Source organism: Carcharhinus amblyrhynchos, chromosome 24 (assembly GCF_965287045.1).
Source record: "Carcharhinus amblyrhynchos chromosome 24, sCarAmb.v2.hapA, whole genome shotgun sequence".
Taxonomy (NCBI): Eukaryota; Metazoa; Chordata; class Chondrichthyes; order Carcharhiniformes; family Carcharhinidae; genus Carcharhinus; species Carcharhinus amblyrhynchos.
This window is the reverse complement of record NC_137347.1, coordinates 30037749-30057998: the sequence shown is the minus strand read 5'-3', so window position 1 is coordinate 30057998 and position 20250 is coordinate 30037749. Positions and strand designations below refer to the sequence as shown.

The 20250-nt window shown below is 44.0% G+C and overlaps 1 long non-coding RNA gene across 2 annotated transcripts in view; it reads right to left on the bottom strand.

Moving 5' to 3' along the window:
- The window catches only part of LOC145357806 (uncharacterized), a 176242-nt gene extending 156561 nt beyond the window's left edge, over positions 1–19681 (bottom strand). Inside the window, exons 1-3 of one of the 2 annotated variants that reach the window (XR_013889369.1) lie at positions 19427–19681; positions 13483–13538; positions 5745–5913 (exon numbers count right to left, since the gene is read on the bottom strand). This is a non-coding gene — a long non-coding RNA (uncharacterized LOC145357806). Of the gene's footprint in view, positions 1–5744; positions 7008–13482; positions 13539–19426 lie in introns of those variants that run through there. The other variant, XR_013889368.1, reaches the window with a different exon arrangement.
- Positions 19682–20250: the final 569 nt, after the last annotated feature.

Below are 20250 nucleotides of genomic sequence, written 5' to 3'. Positions count from 1 at the left end.
TAGACGCAGTAAGCTTTCAAAGGCGCTTTCTTCTTGGGTAAAAAAAGTGTTATTTCGTGTCATGAGTACTGCAACCGCCGCAGTCCCGGGATAGTGAGGAAACAGTTTGTGTTGGGTTAGACCGGCCCTGCAAGAGATAGCATTGGTGCTGACGTCAGGAGCGCCCAATAATCTTTGGGGAGCAGAGTCTGATCCCAGCAGCTGTGTCCTGAGGCTACAGTCAGGCTGCAGTGAGATTGCGGTGTGAGCACTCTGCTTCCCCAGTCTAAAGCGGACAAGCGCAACGGATGCTGAAGTCACAAGTTCTCCGCCTCCCTTAAGCAGACCATCGACCCCCCCCCCCCCCCCAGCCCCCCCATCATATACTCTTCAGATCCACACTGCCCACCAACCATAAATGGCAAAATGAGAAATAGCCCCTTCCTCGCGGTGGCTTGGGGATGAGGATGTGGATATGGGGGGAGGGGGTGAGTGGGTTTGGAGGGGGGGTTCTTTAAGTGAAGATGGTGCTTTTGTCAGGTGAAGTTTTGAGGCGGAGATTGAAATGAGTATCGGCCGCCGTTCGAGCGGTCGCTTTTCCCGGATTTAATGGACAGAGGCAGAGGCAACGCCAGGCAGTGTCCGGTCTTTTGTTTGGTGTGTCTGTGAGTGTTTGTGTGTGTATCTCTCTGTGTCTCTGTGTGTATGTATCTATGTATATCCATGCGTCTATATCTGTGTGTTTGTGTCTGTATGTCGATCTGTGTATGTGTCTATATTTATGTCTATGTGCGTCTCTCCGTGTGTGTGTGCCTGTCTGTCTTTGTGTCTGTGTGTCTGTGACTTTATCTATTTCTGTGTCAGTGTCTGTCTCTGTGTGTGTCTCCCCATCTCTGTCCCTGTGTCTGTGTATCTGTGTCTCTCTCTATGTGTATCTGTGTCTGTGTCGGTCTCTGTTTCTCTCTGTGTCTATCTCTATGTGTTTCTCTGTGTGTCTCTCTGTGTCTGTCCCTCTGTCAGTGTCTGTCTCTCTGTCTCTGTCTCTGTGTGTTTCTCTATGTGTCTGTCTGTGTTTCTCTATGTGTCTCTCTGTTTCTCTGCCTGTGTGTCTGTGTCGCTCTATGTGTCTCTCTATGTGTCTCTCTGTGTTTCTCTGCCTATGTGTCTCTCTGTCTCTCTGTGTGTCTCGCTGTGTGTTTCGCTCTCTCTCTGTGCTTCTCTCTCTAGGATTTTGCAGATCCTAAAAGGCCAGATGGACCCAGGAGCCACCTGGGACACTGTCCTACTTCGAACGCCCTCTTTTTAAAGAGAGAGACGCGGAGCAGAACAAGGAGCCACAATATAGTTCTCCTTTCGCACGAGCGGGAAAGTGCTTCACCCGGGGGAAGGGGCGAAAAAAAAACACCAAAAAATAACAAATATAATAAAGACGGAAAACCCTCTCGACTGCAGCGGACCGCAATAAACCAGCCCCAATGTAGCAGCGGCGTTTACAGTGAGGAGGTGAGAAGGGTGTTCGCCAAACAGGTAACAAACAGTGCAATGAAAACGGAGCAAGACGGCCAATATTTACAGGACTGGCAAAAAGCGAACTGTGGCCCAGGAATGGGACAGCAAACAGAGAGAATTGGGTTCACACCCTGCGTGTTCACAGCGCACCTTGATTTAATTTTATACAATTAAGGCACGCGGTGAATGCCAAGGGAGGAATTGAATAAAAACTATCTTGAAATAATGCATTATTCTGCGGAAAACAATCCCAAAGCGCCTAACACTGGTAAGAACATTTCTCTGTACAATACTGCTTTGCAATTGTAATTTTGCATCTTTCTAGAATAGAGGGGCTGTTAGAGGTGTTGTTGCATTGGGAGGCATGGGGAGGAATGCATTTGGAGATAGATATCTGGGTGAACTTGTAAACATACTAATTGATGCGGTTTCAGCGTGATTTGCAAACCTTCTTGTGACTTGATGCCCACAACACACTCACCAGGATGTACCTCTGACACTGTAGAACAGAAACCCCAGACTCAGTTACCAGCCTTTCTCTGTATGATATAAAATAGCGTTGTGTACTAGCCGGTAGCCTGACTGTACCCAGGTTGTTTTTTTATGAAGGGAATCTTTTGAGGCCGGGAGAGCGAAATCTTCCCATAGTCCCAGCCGGGATTCGACCAGGAATTCTAGGACCAAGAAACATTTACCCGTGTTTAATATCTCTCTGAATTACCTACATTTAAAGAGAGAATATTATTAATGTACACCAAATATCCTTCTACAGCTAGTGAGGATCTATAGTTAGTCGGGGCAGTAAAACAGGCAATTAACCTGGAAATCAAGTTCTTATTATGCGGATTATATTTTGTGGATTTGATGTCTCTGGTATATTGAATCGGGAGTATATCTGACTGCCGAGCCCCATCAGAATGATTTTGTCCCTTGCGTTTGAGATTTATTCTGGGTCAGCGGCAGACGAAGGCGCATCAATAGACATGTACACTCATTCAGACACACACACATACACAGTCTCACACACACATATACAGTACACGCACAGTCACACACATAGATAGTCACACACGGAGAATCACACACAGTCACACAGTCATAGATACACACTCAGACACACACAGTCACATAGATACACACAGTCACACAGATATAGTCATTCAGAAACACACACACATAACCACACAGCCATACACAGTCACTCAGACAAAACACACACGGACACACAGTCACACTGCCACACAGTCACACACATATACACTCACTCTGACACCATCACACGCAGTCAGTCACGTAGACACACAGCCACACACACAGTCACTCAGACACACACAGATAGAATCACAGACACACGCAGTCATACCCACAGTCACAGTTACACACATACACACTCTGACATTCAGAAACATAGAGTCACATAGACAGTCACGCAGACATACACAGCCACACATGCACGTATTCACACGCACGCAGTCACACAGTCACAAAGACACAGGCATTCAGACATAGTCACACAGTAACGCAGTAATTCAGACACGCAGTCACACACACAAACATTAGTTCAGTCACTCAGATACACACACACACATAGACCCGCAGACGTGTACATACACTCAGTTAGTCGCACACATGCATTAATTCTATCAGACACACGCAAACAGACCCATTGAGACACACATACACTTAACCTTATACACACACACACACACACACAGTCACTTCGTCAACCAGACACAGACACACACACAGTCAGCTGCTGAAATACTACAGCTTCACATTCTGACTTCAATGATTGGTAAATGCGCGGCCCAAAATCACAGATTCACAGATATTTTCAGGCGTTACCTCATCACAGCATTGTGGATTCGGAAAATGATTTGAAATGTATTAACAATAATATTTTAAATTCGATCTATAAAGTCATTAATGATGGTATTTCAGTAGGTTAAAGGCGTTATAGCCCTGTATAAATAGAAGTTGCTGTTAATGTGCTTGAAATGATACAACTGGCCAGTAAGATCGGCGCAAAACTGACCGCTCTTGGAGTTTCAAATATATTTTCAGGCACACATACACACTCCACTGAATTGGCCAGATAATTAACCGAAACTAAAATGGACAATTTAACAAAGGGAATTATGCCCGCCTCACATTGTAGATTGGCCACAAATAGTTTGGAGTCGTTAATGTTAGCTCCCAGAAATGGCTGGGTTTTGAAAGTAAGGCCGATGCTAGTGTTCTCGAAGATACAGGCAGAAGCTTTAGACAGGGGACACACAGCGAGCCAAGCTTCCCTCAGACCCGGGAGAGAGAATATCCCGGGACAGACAGGGAATGTGTAGTGGGGGTGAAAATTCCATGTTTTCAAATAGCACTCGCATACAGATTGTACATACGATTACTGTTTCTATAAACACATCCCCACTTGTGGACGCAGTCTGCCGGATCTGGTTCCAGCTCGGGACAAATTCAATGCAGAATGAGTCGTCCCGGGTCCAGCTTACGGCTTCAGCGAGTGAATTTGAGAACATGGAGAAGTTACAGCATCGACCCTAGGTTTTAAGATGTCTTTACGTGGACACTGAGCGGTGCATATAAACTGTTTCCCTGTTAATATTCAATTGTGTTTTTAGGGAAGTTGAGACAGGCGGCGGGACCTAAGGCGTAAATCGCTTTTGCTAATTCCAAGGTATCCTGCAGCACTGTCTTCAAGGACAAATAAGAGAAGGTTTTGCGACCGAATCATCCGACAGAAAGTTTTAAACTTCAAAGCCCACAGAGCAATTGGAGTTTTAACTCAAAACCAATGGATTTTCTCTGCTTCCCGTTGCAGTATTGCATATGAATCCAGAGAGCTCTTACTAAAGGAAACGCAGGTAAGGAAATGAAGAAATTTGGGGATGATACAGGGTCCATTCAGAGATACAGGGTCCGTTCAGACATACAGGGTCCATTAGAGGATTAGTTATTTGCTTATTTTTGCCTTAAATTTAACCCTTGCCTCTTTACTCTGGTTAACTTGCTCCTAAACCCAATCCACCGGTAACTATAGGCTAGTTAACATTCCTACTCTCACAAGTAACCTTCATCCAACCATTAACCCAATCCATCACCTTTTTATTCATTCGTGTGACATGGGCTGGCCAGCATTTATTGCCCATCCCTGGTTGCCCCTTGAGAAGGTGGTGGTGAGCTCTCCCCAGTACCAGCACCAACCCTCCTCTCATCACTAACCCCCATCCAATCGCTATCCCCATCATTAATCCCAACCCTGTCATCACCTCCCAGTTCTGACAGAACCCCTACAACTGAAGCCAGCCCAAACACCAACTCCTTTAACTCCGGTGCTGGCCTAACTCTAAGTTAGGGAGCTCAAAGGATCATGCAGTCGAATAGCTGATTGTAATTCTCATTATCATTTTCCTTCCTGGACGCAATGCATTCCAAAATATTAGCAGGCGATTCGGCCCCACATGTCCATGCGACTGTCTATGCCCCCTCTCACTCCCTTTCCCATCAAAGATCTATCTCCACTTGCGATTATTCAATTTCCCATCATTGTATCCATGCTGTTCACCCCAGATCACTCACATTCTAACCACTCCCATAGCAGCATAAGTTTCTCCTGAATTCCCTGGTTAGTGACTGCGCCCCATTAACACTTCAGGACGCACAGTCCCTGTCTGCAAACCTTAACACTTCATTGCATAGATGCCGCCGTAACTCGATTTCACACACTCTCGGTTAGAATCGTCAAGGCGACCTTATTAGATGCCGAGTTGCCTTCGAAGGTAGATTGGCCTCCTCCAACCCTTGGGTGGAGAGGAGGCACAATGAGAAGTCTGACAACACCAGGTTTAAGTCCAACCGATTTATTTGATAGTAAACACTCAAATCGGTTGCACTTTGATAGTTTACTATCAAATAAATCGGTTGGACTTAAATCTCGTGTTGTCAGACTTCTTAGTGTGTTTACCCCAGTCCAATGCCGGCATCTCCACATCATGGAGAGGAGGCAACAGGGGCATGGAGGATTCTCTTGCCCTTATTGCAGTTAAAGTGAGATTTTGCTGGATTTGCAGCTAACTTGATGTAATTCTTTTAGCGGAATTTCAAATAATCGCGTGTAGGTCTGGGCCTTAGACAGTCATTCACAACCTAGCATGCCCTGGGTCTCCGGACCCACAGCCCTGTAAGCAGTATATTTTCCTCCAGTCGGTATATTTCAGAACTGGACATTTTCTCTGTCTACTGACCGGTGTGTTTTGGGAATAACTATCCATTTTGCTTCTCTTGGCTGGCACCGCTTGCGCCCTTCCACCGAAGACCCTCGATGTAGGGGGCGCCCCTTTCTCTCTCTCTCTTTCTCCTGTTCCACCCGTCCCGACTTTCCCTCGTAGGGAAGACTCCTGTTACCACCTCCGTCTAAGAGAGACAGACAGAAAGGGCAATAAAAAATAATTCTTCAATCAACAACAAAACATTCTAAACTCGTAAACGTTGGGGCTGCTCTTCCCACCACCCTGGCTGAAACGCAACGCGAATCCAAATATCTGCATTCAGGCTTTAACACACAGAGAAAGGAGAAAGAGTGGGATGTGGGGTAGGGCAGAAGGGAACCAGCGGCGGGAGAAGAAAACATCAAATCAAACATCAAAGTCAAGTTTGGATGTTAGGTTATAATTCCAGGACAAAAGCAAATTACTGCGGATGCTGGAATCTGATATCAAAAGAGAAAATGCTGGAAAATCTCAGCGGGTCTGGCAGCATCTGTAAAGAGAAAAAAGAGCTAACGTTTCTAGTCCAAATGATGCTTTGTCAAAGCTTCTTTTCTCTCCTTACAGATGCTGCCAGACTTGCTGAGATTTTCCAGCATTTTGGTTATAATTCCAGGATATTCTGTGTGTTCCATCTTGCTGCAGTCCCCCCTTAGTTCTCAGCCCTTTTGAGTCAGGAGGGTAGATTCGGGGAATCCTTTGCTGTTCTTGTGGTTATTTTTTAATTAAGAGGGGTGGTTTGGTGAAAATTTGGTCTCGGGTCATTGGCTCCTTGGATTGTAAACGCAATCCCGGGTTCTGCACTGTTAAACTGGGAAATAAGAACAGGAGAGGGAGATTATCCAGGCCCCCAGCCTCTTCCGCCAAATCAACTAGGATCACGTCCTCCCATAGCCTGAACCTAACAGAAATCCATTAATCTCCAGTGCTGACATTGAAGAGCGCATGCAGAAACCACCCCCCCCCAACCACCACGACTCCCCACAAATCCTTCCATCCACCCCCTCCCTCCACCCTCTACACCCCTCCCCCCCTCCACACACATCCCTCCACCCCGGCACCTCTCCCTCCGCTCACACACCCCTCCCTCCACCCCCACATAATCCCTCAATCCCTACAACCACAACCCCACAGACCCCTCCATCCACCCCCACACTACACACGTACAACCCCTCCACCACCCCCACATTTTAAGATGTTGCATAATAGTGGAAAATTGCGGGAATTAGTGCAGTCTTGGCCATTCTGACAGGTAAAGACTTCTGACGCGGAGCCTCACTGGACAAGTCAAGTTGTAGGCTGTAGAATTGACCCGATAGTGTTATAAAGCCAGCCTCTTTCACACACCCACTCCAGTGAAGCCACTGGAACTCCAGGAGTAGTCTGTGATCCATACGTTCCCCCCTCCCACCCCCACACAACCTTCCCTCATCCTCACCTCCACACCTCTCTCTCCACCCCCACACCACACACATCGTCGGAGGGATGCCTGCAGTTTCGCCAGAAGCGCCAGCACAAAAAAACCTTGACGACTGCCACTCTCATGTACCTAGCACTTTTTAAGCAGAATAATTCTTTCGAATGCCCTTTCAGAACAATGTTCTATTTCAATAGAACTGGAACACACTGCCATGTTTCCCGTATCAGAGAAGGCTCAGGGAAAAAAATAGCATCGCCTGCCCACTCAACACATGACTTGCATTTTACCCCAAAATATCGAGTGGCAGCAGATACTGTAGTTCCAGTAGCTTCACTGGAGTGGGTGTGTGAAAGAAGCTGGCTTTATAACACTATCGGGTCAATTCTACAATCTGCACCTTGACTTGTCCAGTGAGGCTCCGCGTCAGAAGTCTTTACCTGTCAGAATGGTCAAGACTGCACTAATTCCCGTAATAGTTCTACTATTATGCAATACCTTAAAATGAAGGCACGTGGGGCCACGTAGGACACGGTCCATGCCCTGGAAAATGTCCAATCGATTGCAGAAGCGAATAAGGTGGATGCATTTAAAGGGAAACTAAGTCAGTATATGAGAGAGCAAAACACAGAATGATGTGTTGATGGGATTCGATCAAGAAGGTGGAACATAAACACCGGCATGGCCTTAGATAAAAGCAAAATACTGCGGATGCTGGAATCTGATACAAAAACATAAAATGCTGGAAAATCTCAGCAGCTCTGAAAGTATCCGTGGAGAGAGAATACAGCCAACGTTTCGACAGCTGACTAAGGGTAATCCAGACTCGAAACGTTGGCTCTATTCTTCCTCCACAGATCACTGCCATACTTGCTGAAATTTGCCGGCATGTCCTTATTGGGCCGAATGGTCTGTTTCTGTGTCAAAATACTTTTTGTTGTTGAAAAAAGAGGCATGCTGCCCATCTTACACTCACCAGCACAGATGGTCAAGAATACCAATTTAGGACTACCAATTGTTACTATAACAATTGTAAGAATACCAATTGTACGAATATCAATTGAACAAATACCAATTGTTAGAATACGAGTTGTTAGAATACCAATTGAAAGAACACCAATTGTAAGAATACCAGTTGTACAAAAACCAATTGTACGAATACCAATCGTTAGAATACCGATTGTATAAATAGCAATCCTAAGAAAACCAATTGATAGAATACCAATTCTTGCCAATTTGTCCTGATGCATGCAAAACGAAAAGCTTTGACAGAATGCCTCATTTTCAGCAATGCTCAAATTCTGAACACAATATTTTATAATTGCTTCATACAGCGTTCCACACAGCAACGGGAGGAATGCAGATCGATGTTATATCTGAGAATATAACAGGCGGAGCATGCACTGACTCAACTGTCGCATCTGCGCTCCTGTACAAATTATTGATTAAAACGATCTACTCTGAGATCTGTACCTGCATAAGCATTCAGCGCACCTTTCTGTTCAACGTTTTCCATTGCAAATTCTAATATTGACATTTGCAATAGGAACTGTAAATGTGTCACGTCGCAATTACCCATTCCTGCCAGCTGGAGGCACTGGTGGGAAGGTTCCTTTACAGGGGCACTTTACAGGAATAAATAGGACTGGGGGTTTATAATGGAAATATAAAAGTAAGCAATGTGTGACTTTAGAATGGGGTTGATCCAATTATCATAGAAACACTACAGTGCAGAAGGAGGCCATTCGGCCAATCTAGTCTGCACTGACAACAATCCCACCAGGCCATATCCCTGTAACCCCACATTTACCCTGCTTATCCTCCTGACATTAGGGGGCAATTTAGCATGGCCAATCCACTTAACCCGCACATCTTTGAAGTGTGGGAGGAAACCGGAGCACTCGGAGGAAACCCACGCAGACACGGGGAGAATGATCTCCACCCTCTCACAGTGTTTGGCTGAAATTTCTTTTAATGTACAGAGAAAATGCCAATGAATAAACAATGAGAACCACTCTGCACATTCTGCTGTTGTCGTTTCCTGGATGCTTTTATACATGAGATTCGACCAGGTGTATAAAGTAACTTATTTGTGCTCAGATTAAGGGAATAGTCAATAATTTTCCAGTTACAAATGTTCAAGGCTTCGGGAAGACAGAAAGGTCAGTGCATGTGTAATTTTGTTATTTGTTCGCTTGCGTTCTCTTCTCCCATGTTGGATGTGGATTTCCATCAAGAACGGAATAAATGTATTAATGTATGAAACTAGAGATAGGAAGGGCTCTCGGCGGGCTCCGAGCAGTCAAAGTCTGTTCACAGGCTGAAAATATCTGACTGGTTTACTTTTTAATATTTGCACATCCGTCAATGGGGGTGGGAGGCTGCTCTTTCTCTCTCTCATATTTCCCCTCGAGATTCATGTTTTATTCTACACCATTTAGGTCAAAAAAAGCATTTTATATATATATATGTACACACACATATATATATATGTACACACACACACACAGAAACAGGTGCAGACAACGAACGCCAGACGTTTTTGCAATTTCATTTCAAAGCTCCATTCGCTGCGGTGGGTTATCCATATTTATAAGGGCGGATGTGTCCTGGGGTTTGATGGAGCGCAGCTCTGTTCATCCTCCCGGGAGGGAGGGAGAGTGGATGTCCCGTGGGATCGCTTTAAGTCCAGAATCACATCAAAAAACAGCTGCGTTTGGGCCGCAGTTAATTAAAATGTATAACGTCGCCGTGCAAGTATATGTAAAATAAATGATCAATAATCCTTCGTTTCACATTTGTGGGAATACAGCATTTTATGCTGCGCGCGAGCGTGTGTGTGTGACTTGCTGGTTGCGTTCATTTCCAGCTTATAACAAAGGATGTTATGGGGAGAGTTCTAGAATGGAAAAGCACAGAAGGCGGCCATTCGGCCCATCGCAGTCCGTGCTAGTTTTAGTTTCTTAAGTTTACCTATTAGTGTCACAAGTAGGCTTACATTAACACCGCAATGAAGTTCCTGTGAAAATCCCCTAATTCTCTGACACTCAGCCCCATTTTCAGCCCTGTGTTTTCTTACAATTAGATTTTGTGATCTTAATGGGCAAAACATTTTAGACCAGGGAATCTATAAGATCAGGGAAAGATTGCACCTTATGGTATAACACTCCCGTTTGTTGCATGGCAATTTTTAATCCCACCTCATCTCAAACGACTTCAAGATCTGATAGTATAACACGCCGGAAAACGCTGTGCCAGAACATATTTACAGCCGGGTCAACTTTGGTAACAGTTCCTGATCCACATTTTACATCTAACTAAATTCAATGTGCATCCAGTGCTTACATCTCTCCAAAGATAATTCCACAATACATACTGTGACTGCAATTATGTCACAGATTCCTGAAGGGTGTTGTACCTGTTGGCCATTAATAACCTTCATTTACAGAGCACCTTAAGGTGATAAAACATCCCAAGATATTTAGCTCTGACAAAGGATCATCTGGACTCGAAACGTCAGCTCTTTTCTTTCCTTATAGATGTTGCCAGAGCTGCTGAGATGCTCCAGCATTTTCTCTTTTGATCCCAAGACATTTGGCAGATACATTATCAAACGAAGTTGCAACAATTAATCCACACGAGATATTAGCGCCAGTGACCAAAAGTTTGGTCAAAAGACGTCGGTTTTAAGGAGTGTCTTAGAGGATGAAAGACAGGTGAAGAAGTGGGGAGGTTTGTGGAGAGGATTTCAGACTTTAGGGCTCCAGCTGCTGAAGGCACACATGGCAAATCGGGAGGGTTTACAATGGTAGGGAGCAGAGATGAGATACACTGCCGTTGCTATGTGTCTGCAGTCAGCTAAACCAGTCACACAGGGTAGCTCTGAGGACGGATTGGGGGTGGGGGATGCACAGGAGCTCTGACGAAGGAACATTAGCTCTATTCTCTCTCCACAGATGCTGTCGGGCCTGCTGAGATTTTCCAGCATTTTCTGTTTTTGTTTCCGATTCCAGCATCCGCGGTATTTTGCTTTTATCATTGAGTGAAGTAGTAACCCTTATCTGGTTGGTCAAGTATTCCAGTAGCCCAATAATCCAGAAAATGTGAGTTCAAATCCCACCATGGCAGTTTGGGAACTTGATTTGAATTTTTTTGAAATGGCAAATTTAAATAAAATGTAGCATCAGTCATAAAATTGCAGCAAAATCCAACTTGGTCACTAATGTCCTTTAGGGAAGGAAATCTTATCAAATCTAGCTTAAATGTGATTCTAGTCTCAAATACAAGATAATAGTCTAGTAATCCACTCTCCACACAGGTTGCATTGCTTTAAAACCTGCCAGCACCTTCCCAAGAGTAACTGGGGTTGGGCAATGAATTTTGACCTTGTCAGCGATGCCCCAAAATAATTGAAAAATTGATTACTTATTAATCAAACACATTAAAACTGGCATAAAACAAGTTTGCTTCAGCCTGCTGACAACACACCCCTGCTATATGAAACATTATGCCTCAACGTGAAGCCAAAACTGCTTTGTTTTGGCACAAAAAGTATAGTAAAGGGTAGCATAATAGGAAAACATGATGAGACAGATAATACTTTTTAAAAAAACTCTGAATTCAATTTTAATTCAAGATGGCGCTGGAGCATGGTGACTTTTTGTGAGCTGTGCCCAACATACACTCCAATACTATCTTTTATTCTCATTCTATGCTTTTAAACTCTAATCCAACTCTTAAAGTTAATTTATAAGTCACAAGTAGGCTCACATTAACATTGCAATGTAGTTACTGTGAAAATCCCCGAGTCACCGTACTCCGGTACCTGTTTGGGTCAATGCACGTAACCAGCACATCTTTCAGACTGTGGGAGGAAACCCACGCAGAAGCAGGGAGAACATGTAGACTCCACTCCGACAGTGACCCAAGCTGGGAATCAAACTCAGGTCCCTGGCGCTGTGAGGCAGCAGTGCTTACCATTATGCCACAGTGCCATACAGTCTTATAAACTATCTACCAATGCTTTAATTCAATCTCTTAGCACTACATTCAGCACCATCTCCTTTCCTTCTCTATGTATGGTATGCTTCGTCTGTATAGCAGTCAAGAAATAACACTTTTCACTGTGTACTAATACATGTGACAATAATAAATTAAATCAAATCAAAGCACCCGAAACATCAATTTGTCTTTTCTGTTTCAGATATTCACAGATATTTTTACCAAGTTCTGCTTTTATTTAGATTTTTTGTTGTTCCTTTAATTTATTTTTACCACTGTATATCAAAAGGTTTTAAAGGGAAATTTTATCATTGAGATTTTTTCTCTGCAATTCTCCCGTTGCTGCTCCTTTCCCGAAGGTGCTGATTCACTCTGCACTTTGCCTCTATGGGTACAAGGACACTCTGGCTCCTCATCCAAATCGGCCATCCAAATCCTTGCAATTATGCAACAAGGGTTTGTCTTAAAGTTGGAAGCTATTCACACATATAAGGCATCATTGGCAAGTTCAGTCCTGTTCTCATCTGACACATACACAGTTATTGTGAGGCCAGGAAGAAGATTCATTGCATCAGGATTGGAAATCCTGGATCATTATCACTATCCTGAGGATGGTGTAGTTCATTTTCAGGAAATTAGAATCACACAGTTGATTCAATACACACCAGGTAACAAATCCAGAACCAATCTGGATGATACAGGGCAGTGAATAACATTTTGTTTTTATAAAGTATTGAAGATCATGCTTGTTTAAGGAGTACTGAAGGACAAGATGTCCTGTTTAATAGGGTTCTGAGGGTCCATTTGCCACTAACAAGGCATTGAAAGATGACATTTGTTGCCAAAGGTGCACTTAGGGTAAGGGGACACTTGTTGGTTACAAACTACTGAAGAGCCACTTAGTGTTTACAGGCTATTGAGGGATACGCTATAGGATGTTGATGGGGCCACTCTTTTTTTCCCTGAATGCTGATGATGCTTCTGTTGTCTCCACAATGGGCAATGATGCTCATTCTATAATGGATCTTTTGGAAACATTAGTACACAGGGCCATTGAGCCTGTTCCACCATGGCAGCTAATGCAAACACTTTGTGCAACAGGTGAGTGGAACACCGACATTTATAACAACACGCCCCACAGGTGAGCAAAATATCATAAGAAGAACCAGGCATTCACACACCACAATCCAAATAAAACAGAACTTGTTCCATGGTCAGAGTCTATACATTAGAAATTATTCCAATTATTGCCATTATAATCCAAACACATTTTGTAATAACACAAATGAATAGACCTACTCTATCCCATGAATTGCACATGCATGCTTTCTCTCCATGTGTGGAACAGGCATAACCTGTAATATAACAAGACATAGGTGAAATCAGTCATGCAATAAAGTTAAAGAGATTAACATTTATATAGCATCACACAGCAACAAGGTATTTTCTATTGGAACCCAATAGTTATCCCTCAACTACCATCACTAAAACGGATTATCAGGACGTTAGCTGCTTTTCTGGGAGCTCGCTGCATGGAAATTGCCTGCCAGGTTTCCGAGATGCATCAGGATAACACTTCACAATTATTTCATTGGCTGTGAGGGTGGGATATCCTCAAGCCATGAAAGACACAATATCAACACAACCCTTCTCTCTTTAATATTGAAATATATTTCAACAACCAATGGAACAGAAGCTAGAAATCAACACTGAACAAGTGTGCTACTGGCAACATGTATTAAAAGGGATTATTCCTAAAGTACCAGTTTGTTTCAGCTCATTACACCTGGCCCAGCTCTCTGACAGAGCTGAACAATTAGCCCCACTCCTCATAACCCTGAAAAAGGGCTCCCTTCCACTGCATGTCCAATTGCCTTTTGAAAGGTGCTGTGGGCTCTTTCAAAATAAAGTTTATTTATTAGTCACAAGGCTTACATTAATACTGCAATGAAGTTACTGTGAAATTCCCCTAGTGCCTGTTTGGGTACACTGAGGGAGAATGTAGCATGGCCAATGCACCTAACCTTTTAGTCTGTGCGAGGAAACCAGAGTGCCCAGAGGGAACCCACACAGGCACAGGGAGAACATGCAAACTCCACACAGAGAGCTGGGAATTGAACTCAGGTCCCTGGTGCTGTGAGGCAGCAGTGCTAACCACTGTGCCACCGTGCCACACTCGGATTCAGACTTGGCTTCCAATACACTTTCAAGAAGTGCATTCCTGATCTTAACAACCCTCTGTGTGAAAACATTTTTCCTCATTTTCTACTCCACTTCTTCTGGCAATGATTTTAAATCCATGACCTCTGGTTACTAACCCACCTGCTCAAGGAAATTGGTTCCTCATTTGCTCTACTAAAAGCCTTCATGGTTTTGAACATCTCAAATAAGTGTCCATTAATCTTCTCTGCTCCAAGGACAATACCAGCTTCTCCAATCGCTCCATATAATGAAATCCCTCATCAGAGGTGTCATCCAGTAACTTCCTCTATACCCTCTTCCTAAAGAGCGGTGCCCAGAATAGTACACAATACTCCTGATGAGGCCGAATCTTATTTGTCAAGAGCGTTAAGGTACTTCCCATTTTTCCAAATGGGTAGAAAAAGCTTCCAACAGCAGATGGTCTGAGTTAGAGTCAAAGATGGGTGACATCATGTAACAAGACAAACTTTGAAAGGAGATGCATCTTATCAGTCCAGGCTAGATTTAAACTTAGGCTTCAGAGGTCAAATATCTGCAAGAATCCTATATATTGTGCACTGTAAGAGAAGCAAATAGAAACTCAAGTTGCATCTTGTATTTTGCCATGCATCAATGTTACTGATTTATTGGTTGCGCAAGACCTGGTTTTCTGGGATGATGTCCTGTATTGGAGAGCAACTTCACTGGGAAGCATAAAGAAGTCAGAGACAACCTAAGATAGGAACTTGTAGAGAGCCACAAGGACAGATATATACTGGTATTTATAACTACTGAAGTGGTTTTCCATTGGACTAACATGAGACATGGTCAATAAATGGTTAGCAATATTATCCCATAGCAAGAAGATACAAGTTAATTTTCTCTACTCCCTAGCTATGACTGGAATACTACATTCTGTATCCTCTCCTTTCCTTGTCTACGAATGGTATGCTTCGTTCAAATAGTGCGCAAGAAACAATATTTTTCATTAATACATATGACGATAATAAATCAAATCAAAAAGTATGGGTAAACACCAACATGAACCAGTTAAACCAAATTGTCTCTTTTCATGCTGTGCATTCTACAGCACAATATGTACACCAAATTATTTCATACAGATACCAAGTTAAATGCAAATAGTAGTTCCAAACAGGCAAAACAAAAATAATCCTGCAAGTGATGAGATGTAGATGTACCTACAGCTCAGGATATGCAGCAGTTCAAGAACGCAGCTCACCATCGCCTTCTCAAGGGTAACAAGAGATGGACAATAAATGCTGGCCAGCCAGCAATGTCCAAATCCCATAAATGAATTTTTAAAAAGTGACTCCAAATTGGACTTACCAAGAACAGAAAGATAATAACAATCTAATTGCATTGGAACTGGGAGCAGCTGCCACATGTCTGATGGCCTTTGATTTTTATCTTCCACCTTATTTTTCCCTTTCTCCCCTTGAAGAGTGTTGACCTTAGTGAGGGTAAAGTACCACAGATAGCCAAGGTACACTTCTCCAATCATATTGCTACACAATCAAAAGCAAGTAGCCTGGAAGATTTTGTTCCCTGTTTTGCTGCTGTGTGCTGAAGCCACTGCAGACTGCCGGATCCAAGTGGAGAGGATCTCCAAGGAGATTGCACCACACACCTGATGAGATAGGACGAACAGTGTTTCCAAAAGCTTGTGGGTTTACTATCAAATAAACTGGTTGGACTTTAACCTGGTGTTGTGAGACTTTTTACTGCTGAAAACACTTACAGCAAGGTCCTGGCTCAGATGATCAAACTTAGACAATAGGAATAGAAGGAGGCCATTCAGCCCCTTAAGCTATCTAATTTGATCATGGCTGACCTTAACTCCAGTTACTTGCCTTGGCTCAGTAGCCCTCTATTTAACAAAAATCTATCAATCCCAGTTTTGAAATTTTAAATTGACCTCCAGCATGCTGGGGCAGCACAGTGGTTAGCACTGCTGCCTCACAGTGCCAGGGACGCAGGGTGGATTCCTGGCTTGGGTCACTGAGTGTGCAGAGTCTGCACATTCTCCCCATGTCTTCCTGGATATCCCTCCAGATGCTCCGGTTTCCTCCCACAGTCCGAAAGATGTGCTGGTTAGGGGTGCACTGGCCATGCTAAATCCTTCCTCAGTGTACCCAAACATGCCCATCCATTGACTCTGTCTACACTTCCTGCTGCCTCGGCAAAGCAACCACTATAATTAAGGACCCCACGCACCCCAAACATCCTCTCTTCCATCTTCTTCCGATGGGGAAAAGATACAAAAGTCTGCAGTCACACACCAACCACCTCAAGAACAGTTTCTTCCCTGCTGCCATCAGACTTTTGAATGGTCCTACCTTGCATTAAGTTGATCTTTCTCTCCACCTTAGCTATGACTGTCACATTACATTCTGCACTCTTTCATTTCCTTCTCTATGAATGGTATGCTTTGCTGCATAACGCACAAGAAGCAATACTTCTCACTGTATGGTAATACATATGACAATAATAAATCAAATCAAAATCAGGGACGGGGGGGAGGTCTTTCGGGTCAAAATCAGGGACTAGGGTGTTGCGACTAGAGGATTTTCACAGTAACTTCATTGCAGAGTTAATTTAAGCTTATTTGTAACACTAATAAATTAACTTAAAAACTTAGCCTCAACAGTTTTTCTTTCTGCAGGGGGAGAACGTTCCAAATATTTACTACTGTCTAGAAGCGTTTCCTGACATCACCTCTATACAGCCTAGTTAATATCAAGGTTATGGCCACTTGCTCTTAACTTCCTGACTAACTTGAACTAACTTCTCCTGATCAACTCATTTAATCCTGTTAACCAGATCACCCTTTACATCTTCAAAACTCAAGGGAACACATACCTTGTCTATGCAACTTGCCCTCATAGCTTAACCTGCTGTTAGCATTCTGGTGAATCTGCACTGCATTCCCTCCAAGGACAATATATATTTCCTGAGGTGCGTTGCCCGGAACTGAACATAGTACAGCAGATGGAATCTAACCTGAGCTTTCTACAATTGAAGGAGAACTCCCATCTCTTTCTGTTCAATGGGATTCAGCTCTGTATCATAATCTCTCAAAGGGGAACAGAAATAATACATTTTAGGAGCATTTGTTAATGGGCAGAGATTTATTTCAGAAAAAGCCACAGGTCAATTCCAATGATGCTACTTCAAAAATTAAAGCCACCTTGTGATGCTGTCTGAGTCATGAACATTTTTGTATCCAATGTCTGAAAGAGGCAGAAATGTGTGCAGACAAGAAAAACATGGAGTTAAAACATGCTCAACATCACCTTCAGGTCATAGCAATGACATCTGAGTACTTTTGTTACCAAAAAATGCCCATGAAACAGGAGCAAGGTCACACTGCCCCTCAAGCCTGTTCTGCTGTTCACTAAGATGGTGGTCTTAGTGACACTCTACATCAAATTGACCTTCCCGCCTTTTCCCCATATCACTTAGTATCCAAAAATTTCAGTCTTGAATATACCCCACGGCCCAACATCCACATTCCTCTGCAGTAGAGAATTGCAAAGATTCACAACTCCCCGAGGGAAGGCATTTGTCCTTATCTCCAACTTAAATGGTCAACCATTTAGAATGGGGCTCACAACCACTTTCTTCAGGGTAATCAAGAATGGGTCCAGCTGGCAACACTCACATACCATGAAAAAAGTAAGATTTTTAAACATTTTCACCTGGAATTATGACCCCTAGTTCTGGACCCTTCCGTGAGGGGAAACAGCCACTCAGCATCTACATGGGTCCCCATATTTTATAGGAACTTGGGATTAGGAGCAGGACATTCGGCCCATCGAGCTCCTTCCAACAGATCAAGGCTGACCATCAATCATAGAATCCTACAGTAAGAAAGAGACCATTCGGTCCATCGAGCCTGCATTGACCACAATCCCACGCAGTCCCTATCGCCATAAGCCCATGCATTTACCCTAGCTAGTCCCCTTGACACTAAGGTGCAATTTAGCATGGCTAATACATCTAACCCGCACTTTGGACTGTGGGAGGAAACCGGAGCACCCGGAGGAAACCCACGCAGACATGGGGAGAATGTGCAAACTCCACACAGACAATGACCCAAGCCAGAAATCGAACCCAGGTCCCTGGAGCTGTGAGGCAACAGTGCTAACCCATTGTGCCACCATGTCACCCTGTACACCATTTCTCTACACCATTTTCCCCTGCTAGCCCAATATTCCTTGATGTCATTAGTAGCCAGAAATCTATCAATTTCTGTCTAGAACATGCCCAATGATTGAGCTTCCAGAGTCCTTTGGAGGACAGAATTCAATGAGATGGCCTCTCATTCGAGGTTCATTCTACTCATGGTGCCTCTTGATCAGCAGGCCTTTGGTATTGGGATGTGGTTCTGCCATTCCCTCACTGGCCTTTCCACCGTGGGACTGGACACTGACTCGCCTGTTCCACAGCCCAGTCTTCCCATACCCTCACCAACAGTCGGCACCTGGGTGAGGCCAGCAATCCCAGGCTGAGCCCTGAGCCCAGGAACTGAGGCCAATTGCAGAGCGGCTGGCGACAGGTTCTCCTTTTAACCAATAGATCTAATAAATTCAAGCTTTAAATGATTCTTAATTTGCATTGCCCCCACCCCACCCCGTGCATCTTTCCACATGTCAGACAGACAACCCTCTCCCTTCCAATGTCTCCATAATCCTCACAGTTCGAGTTTAGACAATAAAAGTACAAAGCAAAAATGAACAATACGGGTTGGAGATGCAGGAATTATTGGGAAAATATTAGAAGCAACACAACATTATCTGCAGCCAGAGAGAGGGAGAGACTTGGGGGTGGAGAGAGATAACACGAACAGCGAAATTGTTCCTGTAAAACTGCAAAGCACTGAACGGGCCATGTTGCTTTCGACTGAGGGAGGAGGGGGGGGGGGGGTGGAATGATTGAAGAGTTTAACTGCACCCGATACATTCCCCCCTCGCTTTCGGACTCGATCCGCGGAGGTTTATAGCTGAGACTTTGGGGTTCCAGATGCTACGCAATCTCTTACCTTTGCAAAGCTCCGGCTCTTGAGACAAATTCCGCTGCGTAGTTCCAGTTTTAAATCTTCCCTTTTACCCCCCTGTGGGGAGAAGGGGTGCACTCAGGGTTTTGGGGAAGGGTGATTCTCTTCAGACCTTCATTCACCCCTCCCCCTTTTAGAGTTTGTACAATGGTGTGGGGTCCTGAGTTAATTAAGTAAAACAGTAGAAAAGGTCTATCTAACGCCATTGACTGAAAGTTTCTGGCAAACTTCAGCTGCTGTTCTCTCCCACGGAATGAAGGGGAGAGGCTTCCTGCCATCGCCAAGACAACGGCTGATACATACAGTCTGCAATCCTTAAGCAGACAAACAAAAGGCAAATAGTGAGCCAGCTTACTTCGGGAAAAGGCCAGAATTTTAAAATAAAAACAATAAACAGAAGCAACTTCTGCTTTCCTCCCGTGCTCCAGGTCTCGGAATTCCCTTTGAACAGCTCTCGAATTTCTCAGTCAGCTGTAACCACCCCCCACAGCAGTAACCAGTGGGAGGAATCAACCAGAGGAATTCAAGGAGTTCAGGATCATTGCCACAGGATAGCAATGGAAAGCCCCTCACGCTGCAGTTCTTCACCCCCGCCACCCCCCACTTTCAGAAATATTTCCAAAGGTGCATCTGGTACAATGGATAACAGGGGGCAATGCAAACTAGGAATCACTGAAGTTTATTTATTAATTGGCTCACATTAACACTGCAATGGAGTCATGTGAAAATTCCCAAGTCGCCACACTCCGGCCCCTGTTCGGGTACACCGAGGGAGAATTTAGTATGTCCAATCCATCTAACCAGCATGT